At 37.9% G+C, this 14964-nt stretch overlaps 1 long non-coding RNA gene across 1 annotated transcript in view; it reads left to right on the top strand.

The window, feature by feature from the left end:
• Positions 1 to 5461: 5461 nt before the first annotated feature.
• LOC115025697 (uncharacterized) overlaps positions 5462 to 14964 on the top strand; it is a 142404-nt gene continuing 132901 nt past the window's right edge. The window contains exons 1-2 of the long non-coding RNA XR_003834229.1: positions 5462 to 5517; positions 8670 to 8819. This is a non-coding gene — a long non-coding RNA (uncharacterized LOC115025697). The remainder of the gene's footprint in view (positions 5518 to 8669; positions 8820 to 14964) is intronic.

Below are 14964 nucleotides of genomic sequence, written 5' to 3'. Positions count from 1 at the left end.
TGCCTTCTAGTGGAAGGGAGCATGTTTCTGGACCACAAAATGTGAGGCAAGTACTTTGACATTTTCCCCAAACCAACATTTGATGACTTTTACCCCAAGCAGAGGACACTGCAGACATTTTGGGTGAGTTCTCCTTCTCTTCCCCCTTACCCACTAGCGAACCTCCCCCACCCTGCCTCAACATATTGCACCTGTTCAATTATTTAGCTGCTACTCTGTGGTTCGGTCCTGAGCTGCAGTGAAAGCTGTACCTGCCGATTAGAGCGGGGCTTGTCACCGGAGCTGGCCACATATCTCCGTCTTGACGTTGTCAGAGAGAGAGATGCCTTTAGCCACATTACGCAGGAGGAAATGTCATTACCTCATTGCAGGCTTGTCATCTTCAGCCTTTGGTCTCCCAGGTGCAGCAAGGATTTGTTTGCGTGTGAAGGTGTGTGTATAACTCAGTCACCCAACACAAATGCATGTGGCCTACACAGTGGTGGGGATATTCACTCTTGGGGGTTTTTGATGGTGAAACTGTAATGTTTGAGTCTCAAAAGTTGCCTGTTCTTATCACAAATGTCCCAAAAATCTAAGTACTGAGTTCTTGTTGAGGCGGAGAATCCTCTGAAAAATTTAGATTTTGGGAAACTAAAGCTCTGTGTTTATTTATACAGTTTAGAGTTACATTAAAACTATCATGATAATAGCTGAAATCATATTTACTTGCATGAAATTCCGTGTTATACTACAATTGGTTAGTCAAGCCGTTCTGCATGTAATATGTAATAAGATGAAGTTTCTGTCAGGAATCTGAAAAATCAGAGATAGATCCAATTTTTTGAATAGTAGGTTCAATATAATTTAATACGAGGTTACATTTTTGCATTAGGCCTATGTGTTTTTAAGTGAGTAAAATGCTCAGACACTGATGTATCCTAATTTGTGTCGCAATTGTAAAAAAGAAAAATGCAATTTCCACAACTCTTTGTATACAGCTATAATAAATAGTATCTTAACTGACATTTCACTTGTTGATATTATCTGAGGAGTGCAATTATCTGATGGTAAATCAGGCCGAAATCATGAGGAGCACATCTTTTCTCCCACTGGGGGGCACTGTTGAAGCAAATACAAGCCTAAATGGCCTTCACTGTCCAAGTTTAACCAGAGCTCTGCCTCGGTCATTTTTGGGGGGTTGTATCTTCTTAAACTACCATTTGTAGCAGGAACAGCTGGAGTAGTAAGGTCTCCATGTTCCCAGCCCTTCTGTGTTTGGCTGGGGACAAGGGCTTAAGAAAAGGATTGGAGATGGAGAGTTAGAAAGTACCCTGTAAGCATTCTCTGTGTGTGTGTGTGTGTGTGTTGTGTGTGTGTGTGTGTGTGTGTGTGTGTGTATGTGTGTGTATGTGTGTGTGTGGTCACTTGTGTGTGACTTATCCTAAGAATATTCCACGTTTATTTCTCTCCCTGGAGATCCCTCGTCCAACTGATATTCGAGTATTTGTTTCTCGCTGGGCTGTATTTACTGTGTGAATGTCTTTCCTCAATTTCAGGCATAGATATGCAAATCACACTGGAGTTATTAATCAGAGTCACAGGGATTATGCAAATGAATAAAGAGCGGCCAGAGACAGAGAGAAAAGAGAAGAGTCCGGATTTCAGCAAACTTGTGTTGGCATTCACCAGATGGAAATAGTTTTGTGTGAAAGGGTTGGATCGTGGCTGTGATCATCGTCCCCTTGTTCTGACCTGGCTCAGACAGTCCTGGTGAAAAGGTCATCTTTATGTCCGGAGATGTTCCGCGTGGATGCAGTCGAGGCCTGTCAGAGTAATGATGAGCCTGCTGTTTCACAGGGAAAAGCCAGGCTACACGTTAATATTGATTTCCCTTTTGAATAGCTCAGCCAACACTTTTGACGTGCAGCAGATGTCGATATGACAGCTTGCACCAACATTAGAAACCTGTGTAAACATAAATGCATAAATAGAAAAACAACAGAACTATAAAAAACAACCTGATGAAAATAGTTTAAGTCATCAAAAGATGATTTTGTTTACAAGGCCATGTCATTTAACAAAATGTTTGCAGTTTCCACCTCCTGTGTGTAACCTTGCTGCTAGAAAATGTGTCTTAGGGTCCAACATTTTACCAATGTCATCTTGATCAATGATAACATTTTTATAAAATTTCCCACAGTTTCTCAGCATAAAATTGGATATAGGTGGTGACATGTATTCAATCCAAACGTTTTATATTATGACATAGTGACATGGTTGACATTATTATTAAACAGCTCTGGAAACTTGTGAATTGATATCAGTGATATACTGAGGTACTTTGCTTTCACAGGTTGTCAACACAAATGCAGGTCCTGTACACCAGTGTTTTTATTTGACAATTACTGTGTTTTTATTGAATCTCTTTGTAAAGCATTACATGTGATCTATAAATAAAGTTGACTTGTGTTGACTTGATTATTCATTGCCCAAATGTTGGCTGGGATCAAGTCCATTGACGAATATACTAGTAATAACACTATGCTGTAATGTCTCCCACTTTTACATGACTATAAGCAACATTTTTAATCTTAATGATCACATGACTACTTGTTTGTAAGAGAGGTCTCTCACAGGAAGATCAATCAGTTATTGTTAATGTTTTGGACCAGAAGGCTCTTGAAGGCTATATAAGATAAAAAAAAAAAGAATATGTTAAGAGATAAACTAAGAAATTGTTATTAACTATTTTCCTCAAAAGTAAAAAAAACCCCTTGTAATGAATATGGCTCTAAGCTCCTGTTTTCCACAAGTGCCACAGGATCCCTGCTGTTGAAGACCACCACGACTCCTTAAAGCTTGTTTCCACTTGTCTGTAATCTACCTATGGGACTTTTCAGATTGGAAATAGATCACATGAGGAAAGTTCGGCTACCTGGAGTGATTTTTTCCCACCCTGGTGGACGATTATTGGCAGGTTTTGGGGCCCTGCTGCGACGAGTGAACGGATGCATTTCTGCAGATGACTGTGAGGCAAGGTAAGATTGCATTGAATTCTCACTCCCTTCCATCTGTGTGTGTGTGGTAGGGGAAACGGGTGAGTCTCCTAGAAATAGGCAGTGATAGATGAGGTACATGGAGGAAGACAGCTACCCCTGCTCTCCAGCCTGGCTGAATCAGGAAACTGTCTGCCAACTAAATGCCTCTCCCTCTCTCTCTCCCTCTCTCTCTCCCTCCCTCCCTCCCTCTCTTTCTCTCTCACGCTCTCATTATAATTTTCTCCCTTTCCTCTTTGCCTCCTCTTTTCCTCTGCTTAAGAATCAATCGTTTTGTTAGTGCTTACCAGACAACAGATCATTAGTCATTATGAGATTGTGCTTTATATCACTGCTTAATGAGCACTACACCCCTGCAAGAATTCCAGGCAGCAGCTAATGGTCAAAAAAGCTACACTTTCAAGCATTTGCTTTTTTTTTCTGTGTGTGCACCACTATACATCGGAGTTAATTAAAATGTTTACATATTGTAAATTATGATCTAATTGTTTTCTGTCAAAATAATTTAACCACGTACAAATGGTGATAGAAACAACCACTCAAAAGAACTGATAGATTTTCCCTTACAATTGGATAGGTGTCACATCACCTGAGGAAGCTGCTGATACAAAAATGATTTCATTAGAGTGTATTTGAGTTGAGTTTTAGTTGGCTGTGATAGTTTGAATGCTGTTGCAGAGGTTTTCTGGTGGAAATATATCCTGCTCATTAAGAGAGGATTTTATAAAATACATGTTGTTACTGAAACACTCCAACAGATTCCCTCTCTGTAAATCACCAGTTATGGTTTCTTGGGTGGATTGCCAAGTGTCCAAATTGATTGAGCCAGGCCAAAAGTCAGCTAATGACAAGTGTCGGCCATCTTTGACCTTTGACCTTTAAAAAGGCTCCTTGTTGAAACCTACTTCACCAAAGTAAATGTTTTTTTTCCCCGTCCTTTCAGCAGTGGCTCTCAGGCCTCTTATTCCAGCCTGTGGGTGCTTCTTTATTCATTGCTTGGATAAATGTACACGACCCCTTAAAATAACAGGAGCTGCCCCAGAGGGCACACTTGAGCGATGTGACATTCCAGCTAACCTGAGATGACTTTTAAAGAATGGATAAGTGAAGGACAGTAGCAGGATGGAAGGAAAAGATGGAGGACAAGGGGGATGGCAGAATGGGCACAATCAAATCAGTGTAAGCAGATAGGTTAAGCAGAAAAGGTTAGAGACAAAATATGAGACTAAAAATATAACATTACGTAAAAAACCTTTACAACCACATGGAAGATTCCAGCTTTTGACTTGACAGCCTATTTCTTTGTCTGGAAGAAGAGTTAGCAATTGCGTGTATGCACACACTCAACAGTCTTCCAAAATAGTATGATCTTTTCACAGTAATTGAGATATACACACTTGACTGCTCATCATTCTATAAAAACCTAAAAGCAGTGTTTGAATTTGCATGCAGCTAAGGCAGGATCTTCTGTCAAACACATACTAGCGCTCATCAAGGAACCCGTATTTAATCAGTGGAAGTTAATGCTTTACAAACAGTCTCTGTAAAATGTTAAGCAGAGTTCCTAATTAGCCCATCGTGCAGTCATAATCACTTCAGAAATAAATTACGCTGGAGGTATTTTAGTGGGATAATGATTTAGGATTGGTATATTTTTGGGATTTCTGAATTTTGGTGTTGATTTTAATTTCCATCACATTATTTTCTTTAGCAATTAGACTGCATTAGATATATATTAATTAATTTAGTCATTGGGTAGCTAATGATAAAAGATAATAATATTATGATAATCAAACAATTCTTACTCAGTAAATATTTTCTAACTGGCCTTTTTCTTTTTTAAGCTTTTCATTCATTTTGACTGCAACAAAGACACAAAAAGCACAGGTGTAATCAATAACAATATTGACCAGAACTTCACTAAAGCACAGAAGTATTATTAGCAAATGTTGTTTGAAGTATAAAAAGAACACAATGGCCCCTTTTAGAGAGTTACTAAATATATATTACATATTTTATACCCGTATTGTTTATTATTATTATTATTATTATTATTATTATTATTATTATTATTATTATTATTATTATTATTATTATTATTATTATTGATGAATCAACATGTAGGCTAAGCAGCATTTTATTGCTGCAACTATTATACTATATGCTGGGTGTTTAATCTATAATACTTTATTATCGGTCTACTGTATTTTATTTACTGATAATTAGTAGGCTTATAATTTAGCAAATAAATACGGTTATATATATATATAAGGTATACATGTCTCAACTTCCAAATACTGCACACAACTAAGTATAGCCCTTATGATGCCATAATTAATTGTATTACTTCCACCTGTGCTTTCAAAGCGTGTCCGCCGAGCGTCCCGACGTGATGACGTCATCGTAGCCGAGTTTAGAAGAAACTTTTTTCCTTCTGCGTCTTTCTGTCAAGCTCCACGACGTTGTTCTCTATAAACATGTAAGTAATTAATATTCAGTTTTTGAAGTTTGTATTTTTGTCTGAAAGAAAGTAATAACTATTTATGTCTTATTTGGTGCTTGTTAATCGTTAATTAGGTCTAGTTTACAGGCGAAACATGGCGGCTTTTTGTGGTCAGTGCATTGAAACCAGGCCTACGTTACTGCTTGTTGCTTATTGTGTTGAGTTGGATTTGATATCTTGGTTGCTTGCATTATGTACATGGCTAAATGTTGACATTCGTTAGCTAAGGTATATATATATTCAAAGCTTCACTTTGGTTGGCTCTGAAGGAAGGTGTCAGATGGAGAGCAGGAATCTGCTGAGGGAGGCAGTTAAATGATACCAGGTGAAACATTTTATCTTCATTAAATGTTTTTTTCGCTGTATCTTTTGTTTAAATTGAAAGTAAGAATAATAAATGTAATATAAAAGTAAGGTTTAGTAGGCCTAATAGTTGAATAATAGTAGTTATAGTAGTATAATAGCTCATGATTTTTGTAAATTATGATTTTTTAATATTTATTTTTTTATTGAAGGAATGGTGCAATACATGTTGTGTAATGCATGTACATTACTTACATTTTTAACATAATGTCTTTTCAGTTAGTTGATACAGCAACATGAATGTTCAATGTTTGAAACATCTTAAGTTCAAGAGTTGAGGATATGTGCTTACACACGAGTGAGAAAAGAGTGTTATAACATTTATCATATGATGTAGTCAGACATCAGAATGTATCAGGTACAATACAGTTTTGAAAGTGGCAGAACAATACTGTATTATAAAATACCAATATTGATCAAATAAAAGGGACAGTTATTAATGCTGCAATTATCACTTATGTTCATTATCAATCAATGTAGTTTATTGTTTAATATAGTTTATAAAATGTAAAAAAAGTAAAGACAAGAAAGACAATAGATAGTGTGCAAACACGTGACAAAACTGTGTGACGTATGCGTGTGACGCCATGTTGGATGATATACAAATCAACAATGGCGTCTAAAGCGAACAACAACAGCAATACAACTCCGACTTCTTCAAAGTATTTTGACTCTGGAGTCCTCTGCAAAGCCAAGATTCAGAGGAAAAAGTCCAAATTTGCGGCCGTGACCCGTACACGCTAAAGCCGTCGGATTATATTGAGGATTTAGATTCATTACCGCCGATTGAATATCCGGATATTGTGAACTACCTTGTGCTACAAACGTTGTGGGCAACCAACGCACAAATGAAGGCATACAAGAGCTTAGATGCTTAGAATTTCTTTGTTTCTGGCTGGGTTGGTAGTCTTCTTACCAAACCAGTGAAAGATGACAGGGTGCTCGTCCATGCCCGTGTAAATCACTCGCAAAGAGCTCGAGATACACCGCTCAAGCCGTGGTTTGTGAGTGAGAAGAGCGGCGATGTTATCCTCGCACACTGTGGGGGGATTAAGCGAAGCATGTTCTCACATTGGTGCTTTGCTTTTCGCAAGTGAAGTAGTCTCAAGAATAAGCCAAACAAAAACATGCAGAGAAGAAAAGAGCAAATGGCTGCCATCACATGTAAAGAAAGTGCCTTATTTACCAGTCAGCGATGTGGAGAAGTAAGGTCTTACAGTGTTCGGTATATCATAAGCACAAATGTTTAACGTAAACATTGAAAACATAGCTTTAGCATGAGCTCTTACCAGATATAAAGTGGACGCCACACACACACGCGTGAATTGTGCTTTTTCTTCTGTTAAATCCTCACTAGTTATGTTGCTAAACCACAGCTGAGCAATTCATCCCTCTTTTGTGGATCGTTGTTTGTGATGATTTTAGGAAATCTAAAGAACCGTTTTTCTGAGTCACGAGTAGCGTTATTACCACAATTATACACTGCGCACACGATTGGCATTTTCTTTCAATCTTAGACGTTTAAATACAAAGAAAATTACGAAGCGTTGCAGCAACTCACAACTCACTTGGTTGTGTATATCATCCAACATGGCTGACTTACGGGTTGGGACGTAAGCGTGACGTCACATGCACACAATCTATTGTGAGAAATGCCCCTCACAAAATTCCCGTTGATGCTGATTAATTCTGGCTACTGACTGATTCATAGACTTATTTGTTTCAGCACTATTTCATTTGTCAGGAAATGTTAAAAATAGTAAGATATGCATTAAAATATTTGAAACGGGTGTAATATATTACGGTTTGCTTCTTTCAGTGGTCTATTTGTGAATTTTACACCAATACCACACAAATAACAGGACGTGAAAGAGTTGTCAGTCCAAGTCACTGATGTTTATAGCTCATTTGTGATGAACGCAGTGTGAACTCCTGACTGCAATCAATGCATCTTTCTTTATTGTGATTCAGACTAAAGAAAAATAACTAAATGTGTTGACGCGCACAACCTTTTCAAACATTTTACACTTGTGTCCACAGTGTTGGGAAGTGAAAGCCATTCATGCTGAAATGATGAATGTTAGCAGTCCTGATGTCCAGAAAGATTTCAAAAGGAATATCAGAAATGCATCACACACCCACAGTAGAGAAAGCTTTGATTAGTGTTACTGGCATCAAATATAGAGTATTTTGGTCTAAAAGGAAATAACTCTTTCATAGCCCTTACAAATGAACAAGTGAAAAGATGCAGATTTGCATTTCTGTAAAAAGATGCGATGCAGCCCAATCATTAAAATTCGGTTGATGGGGGATCACTCCACACTGTAATGATGTGGCCAGAAAATGCGATGTTCATCATATATTTGGAGCAGACAGTGGGACATCCCAGTCTCAATATCAAGAAAAAGACAAATTGTCTACTTCAGTTATTGATACACAGAAGTGTTTTCAACTCTCTTTTGTTTTAAAAATGCTTGAACTAGCCATAAACTAGCCTAATTTGACCATATAAGATGTATATATTGTTTATGATATTATCAATCAAAAACAGCACAACAATTAACCATGTCAACTCTAACCGTTTAGGAAGTAAGGTTTTGATTTAAGAAATGCTTTTTACTGTCTGTAGGTTATTAGTACTCAGATTAAGAACTTCTTAATGTGCTTTTTACTTCATCTGAAAGCCTTGTATGTCATAGTGACAAACTTCAGTGTCATACAGTACATACTCACTTTTACAGTATACATTTGTGTCTTTGTTTCAGTCTTACAAAGGTAAACATGGAAAATACATCCAGAGTGTGTACCAATCTGAGCTGAAACCTGCACCCTTCTTTTAACTGAAGCAAGAGGAATGTGTTCCTGGGAGCAGCTGAGAAGGGCTACACACGTCTGAAGGTTTCTTCCTCGGCATGGTACAGTCACTTCTCATTCTTTACACACACACGCTCTCCTTCACACACTGGTTGCATAAAAATATCATTAAGTTTACACCACAGATTTTCTTCTGCAATTGCATCTGACCGACACTGACATTATGGTGCTGATGATAATCAATCTCAAATCAATTAGGCAGTAATTGCTGAGTCAATCGGATAGGCTGGTTAAATATTGATAAGTGTCTAAAAGGCCCATCAGGCTCTATTGACAGCTCAGGGAGACAGACAGCACTGGTTCAGCTGAGATTGGAGGGAGGAGTGATTGAGAGATGGCTTAGGGGCTTGGGTCATATTCCCTACTCAAGCTGGCTACTCTGGTAATCAATGCAAACCTGCTCTCTCTCTATGGCTGTAAGCTCTGCTCATCACTTCTCTATTATTGTTGTAAGTACTTGCTCTACATGAAACTATCTAGACCCTAACCTTGATAAGAGAAGAAATCAACATATACTGCTTCAGACAATACTTAAAGACAATATGCATTATTTTCATTCATTAACCTATTTTGTGATTTGGTGGCATTTGTTTAATTTCTGTAGATACCTAGCCTCAGTCAAGTATGTGTATAACATGGTTGATCTGGACATGTGCAGGGTGTTTGTCTTATTTTGTATCACGGCACATGGGCTACTTTTCATGTGATGTTTTGTACGCCATCGCCTATGCATAATTATTGTGTTTGGATTTGGTGTCAGGTTGACCTTTCTTAACATCTACTGACAGCAAATTCAGCAGGCAGTGGAGAGTTTATTACCTATATGATCGCACACCTTTTGTGAAGCAGGTTTCTCCTTTGTTAGCCACATAAACAAAATTCTGGAATAGAATGGATGTAGGTTTATGACTAATGTATTGCCTCCATAATTTGAGATTTGCTTATTGTCCTGGAGTTCTTTAATTGAACATTTAGGTTTGCCACTTCAAGTTAAGATTAAGGTACTTAGATTAGTTAGGTAGCCTGTTTATGTATACTTTCTTTTGCCTGTATAGTTCCTCCTCCTATGCTTACATTCATTTTTAACATGTCTGGTGAAGCCATATCGTAGAATGTTCTCCTCGTATTTGTGGTGCTTAGTCTGCTACTCGTACCCTTGTTAAATCTTCACTTTGGGTGGAGAAGGATGTTTGTGGTGTGTTAGGCCTGTGTGTGGTTATATAGTATGTGATATTTCTTCCTGCTCTTGAATGATTGTGAAAGGCCTTTTGAGAAACCACCATTCCATCTTGCAACCAGCTAGCTAACCTCACTAGCTTAGCTTTATTATGGAATAATAGTCTTTTAAAAAATAAGCTAGGTTTTTCCTGTTTGACCTGTGGCTCTTAGCCGAGACACACACTTCAAAAGTGTGAGATTATCCGGAAGCTACACCATCTCCTCCTATTGTTTTATCAGAGCATTATTCAGATCATGCTTCTGTACTGTTCCCCTTGCTTCTTAAACATGTTATCCGTTGCTTATGGGTCCAAACTCGGACACATAATCAACAACTTTGCAGAGCTAAACAATAAGGCAATTGCAGGCATTCCAATCTCAATAGAACAAGATATATCGTACCCACTCAATTACCACCCTGCCTACTGCCCTCCAGGTGCAGGCGCAGAGCACTGAGGTGCAGAAAGGCTTGCTTTAGCAAAAGCCTTATCCCTGCGACTATAACCGCCTTAAACAATATGCCTTGCTGAACAGGCCTGAGTGTATACTGTTTTCATTGTATGTTGTAACTGTGTGCTGCAGGATGTAGAGATGCACCGATCATTCTGAGATATAGCCGATTCTGTGCCGGTCTAAAAAGCGACGGATTCAGACCATCAGGGAAAAAGTGCGTGTGCGTGGCGCGGGGAGATTGTGTGCGCGTGCGTGGCGCGGTTTCTATTTAGTTCTCCCCTCTCCTTTCTTTGTGGGTGTGTGCGCACATGTGTGTATGTGTCAGCTGCGAAGCCCCGCCCTTCGCAAAACTGAACGAAGGAGAGAATGTGAATGCGCAAAGTAGACAGTACAAACTGAAACGTGCACATAAATTAGATCAATAGCGTAAGCGTTTAGTTTATTTAATAAAAGAGCACCTGTCAATGTGAAAAGTAAGTTGTGAATATAGATTTTTTTTTTTATTCGAGAAAAAAACAAAAACACCTTGAATTTCAGGCAGGGCGCTGGGCTCCGTTGGCCGGGTGCAATGGTAGGGGAAACACTGTAGCAGGTCAGACATTTAAACAATCGGAAATTGGAGTTGGCAAAGAAACTGTAAAAAATCTCTAGTTGTATGTATTGTTGTCTGATGTGGAAAGGAATTTCCCCTTGGGAACAATAAAGTCTTATGGTCTAAAAGTCATAAGTCACACACACACATATTGGGAAAATGAAGACAAAATGTGGCCCAACTGTTTGTGAATATGCAGTTATAATTGGGAAGCAGTAATGTCTATGTCTATGAAGGATATGGGACATTAACCTATTCAGTACTGGCACAAAACATTAGTATTGTCCGTTTAAATATCTCTTTCAGTATAAACTGAACTGAAAATATCAAAGCAGTGTCAGTGTTGGCATTTGAAACCCATATTAGGTAACACCATAGTCTGTGCCATTTGCAGTGTGAGTTACATGGAGTCTGAAGCATAAGATAGGAGATGAGCAAGGATTTTGCTCTAATTATCATGCTGGCTAAACATGCTGTGTTGGTTAAATGGTGTTTGCAACAGGCGCAACCTCTGGCTGCTTATAGCTGCTACTTCCTGACACTCCCAATCAGCTTGATTGATTGGATCCCAAGCCCCTCCCTAACTCTGATTGGCAGCTTAATGACAAAGGAGGAGGAGAATAACTAAAGGAGACAGGGCATTTTATGGTACTTAGCTAATCCAAAGTAAGTTTTTGTTCTTAAAATGTATCTATGTAAATGCTTCAGTTGTTGGTCTGCAGTAAAGGCAGCATCAGAAAAATATTCATCCATAATAATCTGTCTGGGTTTTTTTCTTCGGCTTTACCAAAACTGTCACATTTATCAAGATTAGTTGACTGGTAAAGCCAAATTCTCCCTTAAAATGAATCAATATCACTGAAAGTCTCAACAACTGTCGACTGTCCAAGTGACTCGTGGTATAACCAACTTTGACAAATATTCAAGGCTCATACCAAACCACTGATTAGACTGCTCAGTGATCCATCTTCTGAAGACAATACTGACAGTCATGTTAGCATCCATCTGCATTTGTTTCTCATAGGCAGTTAATACCATTAGCCTTTTGAGAAGGGCAGAGACCATGATTTCACAATCCTAAATCAAGCCGGGGTTTCAAGCTTTGGTATCTTTTTTGATGCTGACGCTTCCTTGGTGTCCTTGATTGTCTTGACTCCACTGTGATGTTTAGCTGCCTGCTTTAAATGGTAACTGTAACGCTTTTGATTCAATCCTTTTGAATCACAGGCATTTGACAGTGCACTTTGCCAGCTCTCATCTTCCTCTTTCATTCTACTCAAATGTATTGTTTTCATAAAATATCCTTTCAGTGATAAATAGGATCTTTATCATTTTCCATCTAGGTAACAGCGTCCCAATGGAGTAAATTGTTTGTAATCAGAGAATTAAAAGAGCATTTAATCTTAAAAGCTTGTCGTGTGGAATCGCTTTGATGTGAACTAATTCAATATGAATGTAACCTGAGGGCACTTAAGATGGAGATTGGGGTTGCGATAAGATGTGCCTTTGGAATACTACTGCAGAGTTGGCACACCCAGTGAAGACTAATCGTGTAAAGGAAATCTTTTCTTTGAACCCTTCCTGAAGAATATGAATAAGATGAATTAACAGCAGCTGATTGCATGCCACCGTAGAACTTGTGCCAAAGCTTGCTTGTGTGTTGTAGCAGAACTTTGTATAATATAAAACTGCCGGTATATAAATCAAATGTCAGTCTTTGGAAATATTTTAGAGTTGGTATCATTTTTATTTTGGAAAATGTAATATTATTGTTATTATTATTTGTATTATTAAATATCAGTTTGTCAGTTCAGATGTGCTTTGGCCAGCTAGGAATACTTTAATAACTCTTTCCCGACCATCACATACTGTTGAGGTGCTTTGTACTATCTCCTATTTGTTCTGCTAAGCTTGTTAGTGTGTGTGTGTGTGTGTGTGTGTGTGTGTGTGTGTGTGTGTGTGTGTGTGTGTGTGTGTGTGTGTGTGTGTGTGTGTGTGAGAGAGAGAGAGAGAGAGAGAGAGAGAGAGGCTGCATGCTCAGCAAATCTTTTCAAGGTAAATAGAATTTTTTTTTTAAAGAAAGAAAATGATAGATCAAAGGTGCAGTTAATGTTATTTTTTGTCCACAATGACCATAATATTTTGATAGGATTGTAGATCACAATGACTCAACAATTTCAGAGATTTAAAAAGTAGTCTGTAAAAGAAAAACTGTGTATGAATTGAAACTTCAACTTTGTCCCAATCACCCCCCTCTTCACAGTATTTTGAGGTGCTTCCTGATTACACTTGGTGCTTTTGCTGTTGCTCTAGTTCATAAGCTAGTAAAAAATATCATTGTGAAAATTATATCCCAAGGAAATGGGGCAGAAGATATCTTTGCAGAGACTTGCATAGGAGGGTGAGATTTATGTTTCAGATGTTGTTGTACTTACTTCTGTATACAAATATAGAGATTGTAAAGTATATAGGTATTTCTTAGGAACGAAAAAATATTATTGATAACATTTTTATGTAGACTAATACAAATTCTGATTTTGTACTTAAAATATGTTGTTGTGTCCAAAATGACCCGTTTATCTTGTTTATCTCTGTGTAAGATATCGGACGTGTGGATGCCACCAGTGCCGTTGCTAACAAGGCTTGTGAGCAAATAGTATAACGGTGTTAGTATCATGTGGTATTTCTTTGTCGTTGGCGATCAATGGATATATGGGCAAAGTAATGTTATGTAATGTTAGTAATGTTAATGTTATCATGATGTGTTCAAATGTAAGTTTAGGCTCTTGGCGAGAAACTTGAATAAATATAGTTGTTTGAAGGAGATGTTTTCACAGCAATATAAAATTGATATAATAAAGGGAATTATGACCTGTTTAACTTCCTAACTAAAACCAGTATGCAAACCGTGGTAAAGGAGTGTATGTTGAAATATTTAATTTTTGTTTTTCACCGTGGTATTGGTATCGAGAATCGTGAAATTCCACTGGTATTTGTATCGACTACTACATTTCTAGTATCTTGACATCCCTACTACTAATATGAAGAAAAAAATATCTCTAACAAGACATCGACAGGTCCAGTGTGCTACAGAAATACACAGTTAAAAATCACATTAAGGGATTAAAATAATATCCTGGACACCGGAGGCACAAGAGGAAAGGGAACGTAATATAACTGGGAGCAGATTGACTTCTACAAGACTGGCCATTTGGTACAATTCTAATTAATCCACTAACTCTCCATGGGACTGCTGTTAGCACCACAGCCGTTCACACAAACTTACTTGGCCAAGGACACCAGCTAAGAGGAATCTAATCAATGTGATGGATAACATTTGTCTTTACAGCTATTGCTGCAATTCCCATGTTTACCATTCGAGACGACAGTACTTTTCCTTCCAAATGTTCTTGGCTTTTCTTCTGCTGGCAAGTGATTGTAGAACCTAAAGGCTGTGAGAAAAGTAGAGTCATGGGGGCAATGGAATAGAAAACATGCATGCAGACATTTCAAAAGCTTGCTTTTGAGTAGAACTATGAAACTCACTCTGCAGCCTCGTTGTGACATTAAGGACCGATAACCATTCAGTTTTAGAGCTGACATGTGATTTTCAAATCTCCATTTCTAGAAATTAATAAATTTCATTCAAAGCCAGAAAGCAGACGACCAATATTTTTTTGGCTTATTTTGTTAGTCATTATTTTTTCAACCAGATAATGTATCTCCGGTATATTTGTGTGAATGTACTGTCACCTAATACATAATTTCAAAAGCTGCTGTTTTGACATAACTGTACAATGAATAACTTAACATATTGCTTATTAAGGGAACAGTATTGATTTATAGCTTCCTTCTCAATACAAACTGAAGTGTCCTAGAACAGAGTAAAAGCATTTCTGAATAGTTAGTCCTAACTTCTTTCA

Source organism: Cottoperca gobio, chromosome 20 (assembly GCF_900634415.1).
Source record: "Cottoperca gobio chromosome 20, fCotGob3.1, whole genome shotgun sequence".
In the NCBI taxonomy this organism is placed as follows: Eukaryota; Metazoa; Chordata; class Actinopteri; order Perciformes; family Bovichtidae; genus Cottoperca; species Cottoperca gobio.
This window is presented reverse-complemented; position numbering and strand designations above follow the sequence as displayed.